Genomic DNA, 4,321 nt, shown 5'->3' with positions numbered 1-4,321 from the left:
AAAGACGACCGTGAGGTGGGAGGGGAGGCTTGTAACCATGACAACGGCAGAGCACCGGTAGGTAGGTAGGTAGCAGTTTGGGAGAGCTGCTGGGGCACATTGGCGCTCCTCTTCCTTTCTTTCTCTCTCTGTCTCGCTCACAGGCAGACGACCTCACACATGTACAGCAACGTGTGTTTACGCAGGCATGAGCGGCATCAGAGGCAAAATGTCTGGGTTTGTTGTGACGGCAGAAAGTTGGAGAGCATGCTGGAAGCAATCACAGATGTGCTGCTCTTTCAATCCAAAACAGCAACAGCTGGTGATGAGAATAGTGGAGAAAATAGCGTGTTGTTAAAAAAAAAAAACAGCCAACCAGTATGATTTTCACAGCATGATAAAACACTACTGGATCAACAGAGTGACACAAACATTTAAAATGTTAATGTGATTTTTTTTTTAGACTGGAAAGAAACAATTAGCCCTACTGCTGCTGCTAAAACCAATAAAAGAAACTGATCACTGCTGGTATTATGAGTTAGGGGCCAGAAGTGCCCCTAACTTATAATAAAAAAAATTAAGAACATTTATAAAGTTGAAATTGGTAATATTTAAGTACAATGTATAATAAAACGCAGCTTTTTTTTTTTTTACCTTAAACTAAACTTTTCTTGTTTTGATTACCAGAATGATTTCTACTTTCTAAATTACAGAATAATCAGAAAGATAATATTTTAAAAGCTTCTGCTATTACTCTTGGTAAATTTTTTCAAATGCACAGAGATTAGTATTTCTGTGAACTGTCGATGATGACAGATGATAATGTCATAGCTTAATAAGGATCCATGTTGGTTAACAACATTGCAGAACTCACAAATATTTAAATTGACATTCAAAACACTGGCTCTTATTGTGACACCGCAAGACAATCAAAAACAACATGCAGATGTTAATCAAGATGCAAGGGAGAGAACCATGGACTTCCACAAGGCTAGTTAAATCCTGGGTACAATTTGCCGTTGCCTGAAGTTGCCAATCTGTCAATCTGTTCAAACAACCAAATGAAAATATAAACTGCATAAGAAGATCTAACCATCACAGTTTTGAGAAGGGAGAGAGATTGTTGGGTAGAGATGAATGTGTTTTAATGTGAAATGTGCACATCAATCTCAGAACAAAAGCAAAAGGCCTTGTGAAGCTGCCGATTGAAGCTGCTAAGAGTATTTCTATCCACAGCAAAATGAGTCCTGTACAGAGGCACTCTAAAAGCAAGATGAAAAGGCAGATCTGCCATTTGCAAATGCACTCAGTGAAAAAGCTCTTAACTTTGAATACATGTTCTGTGGTTTTATGAAACTAAAATTGAAATATTTAGCCATTACGCACTGCATTGCATTTGCAGGGGAAAAGTGGGGCGAATGTTGTGTGGATGCACAAGTAACCAATGTACTTCAAAATATTATATGGAAATGCTGGATCAACGTCTCAAGAAATCAGCTTTGGTGCTAATGGATCTAACACTAGATAGCAACCTTAAGAATACAGCTAAATTTGCTACAAAGTGATGTAAGGACAACAATGGTAATGTTTTGGACTGGTCATCACAAAACCCTGACTTTAGTCTTAACAGAAAATGTGTGGGTGGAACTGAAATATGTGTGACCCACAAAGCTGGAGGAATGGGCTGATAATCCAGCAAGCTACTATGAAAATCATCTGGAAGGCCATACTGTACAGCCGTTTTAAACATGTGGTATAAATGTATTTCTAATTAACACTAAAATGCTTGTAAATCTCTAAACTCAAACTCTAAATGAATCGTTTTATCTGAATCAATCTCAGACTGAGATGATACAGGTTCAGTGTGCATAAGACCTCGATTAAACTTTACCTGTGATGCATATGCATCTAACAGAAAACAGTGATGCACACATCCATAAAATAAAAATATCAATATTTATATAAATGTACCATTTATACCTATCCTAATCCTAAAAAACACAATAAGATTAAAAAATATTTCAATCAATAATCAAAAGTTTGATTTATTATATTTAATGGTTTATGTATAAGTTACATTATAACTTCTGTGCCACCATCTGTCACGAAGCATTTTAAGCTGTTATTATGGTTGCACAGTCAGACACTAACATGTAAGTGGTTAAGCTGCGCTGCTGTTTAATTGCAGACCAATTATCTTGCCCATAACAACATTATCCCTGCTGACTGACTTTGGCAGGTAATTCTGTGAAATAAAATGAATTGACAACACTCTGCAACAAGAAACTATGAAATAATTACAGAAATAGTAAAATTATTAATCAGTATGTGCTTTCTACATATAATAAATGTAACTTCTTATCAGGACTGTTTTTTTTTTTTAACTGAATTGTTTAATCACGTATAACAAATTACTTAAACATTTCATTATTCCGTTATTTACTTCATGTATGCATTTTCCCTTGATAATGATAATCTAAAACATTTATTTACCTGATAATGAACAACTGAAAAAACTGCTACCATTAGAAAATGGCATGTATCAGAAATATTTGGTTTAGGAAAACAAGAAATTGGCCCTTAAAGACACAGTTATGGATATAATCTGAAGCACTGTTTTTATATAGTTGCTCCTAAATGGCAGATTTTATGTACATTAATCTTCAGACATCCTTGAAGAATGATTGAAAGCTCAGACATAAACAGACTTTATTGTCACTCAGCTGTATATTTAGAGAGTACTTTCTGAGCAAAACTTCAATAGAAATAAATTAGGAATGTAGAATCTACACTCAATTTGTACTTATCTTTGTGTTTTCTTCTTCTTAGGCTTGTTTAGAAAAAAACTAAAATACTCATGGTTATTTGTGATTATATAATAAACAATGATAGTAAATATGTTGTACTAACAGACTTCCGACTAAACATAGCGGTGTTTCTGTGCCTGTAAAAGTGTCTTAATTGAGAGAATATCTTAATATCATTTATTACCCCTTTGTTTCCAAGAGTGATCCTGGAATCTCTACTTTTTAGAGCAACAAGAGCTCTAAATTAACTTTAATCTTCTCAGCAGAAATTATGTGGGCACCCTACTGTTCTGAAATGTTTGAAATGGGTTTCAGCCTAAAATGACCTCAAGCATCTCCTGTTTTTCCACAGCTCTGTTTGAAGAGACCTTCAAAGGTCAGCAACACATGTATCTTGGACCAAATTATGAGAACGCTGTTGGGGAATGTGGAAAGAGTTCTTAAATACTGCAAAAGGCTTTTGTCTCGGAGTTGTTTCCACCCAGAAGATATTCTGACGAATGGAGAGCACACTGATAGACAAAGTGGTAAACCGCGCAGAGACCACACAGCTTGTGCACATGGGCTAGAAGCTGCTGTGTGGTTTGGTGCGCCTGTAATCCATTTTTACCTATGAGACTCAGGGATTTGCCATTAGCTTCTCTAAGACTTGCAGTACAAGTCATAATGAGAAATTAATCTCCCCCCACTTTTGTACTTTAAGCTGTTTAATCTCTTCACTGGCTGTTTTCTCATTGCACTTTTTATTTTTATGCTAATTGTTCTTGATGCCTGGTGCTGTACACATTTAAGAGCAAACTTATTTATACTCCTGGAAAGGTTAGGCTAAAAGTAACATTTTAACTTAACCGATGTGTTTCAACGAGAAGTAATATTAACACTCCTGATTTAGGAGATATAGAAAAATTATTATGATGGCAAGAAGCCTCAGAAACTCAAAGACTTCACCTTGGAAAAATCCTTAAAACACCAGAGGAGACTTGCAAAAAGCTGCTTCGAGCAGTAAAATGGAGAAAGTTATTATTAGCTTTTAACATACCATTTATTACTACAAGCAATTATTATTACAATGTGCTTCACCAAACTGATGTTTCTTTATATTTGTCTATCATTTGAGAGACACCTCTCTCATTATCAGATTATTTTTGGTTGACTGAAAATATTTTCAACCTAAATCTCCCAGAACAATGAATATTTAGGGGCCTGTGGGTGACTGCTGTCCTCCACTGGATTTTGTCTTTAATGCAGAATTTTGAATTCAGGTTTGAATGGGGCAGAAAGTGAATCCCTGCTATTTTCAACGAAAGCACTGTATGAATTTAACACTAATCCTGAGATCATGTAAACTCCTTCAGAATATGCATAATGTTTTATGGAAAACCACAATCTCAAAGTATTATTATTTTAAAGTATAACCACAATATAACAAGATGATCTCATGATATTATTTTTTTTCTCTTTTGTTGAATTCTCTAAGAGTGTAATTTATTTTTGACTCTGGCAATCCTATTCTGTATTTTCTCAAATATTAATTT

The sequence above is a fragment of the Poeciliopsis prolifica genome, unplaced genomic scaffold (genome assembly GCF_027474105.1).
Source record: "Poeciliopsis prolifica strain line A6 unplaced genomic scaffold, Auburn_PproV2 SCAFFOLD005, whole genome shotgun sequence".
NCBI lineage: Eukaryota > Metazoa > Chordata > Actinopteri > Cyprinodontiformes > Poeciliidae > Poeciliopsis > Poeciliopsis prolifica.
The sequence above is the reverse complement of the archived record's forward strand: the minus strand, read 5'-3'. Positions refer to the sequence as shown.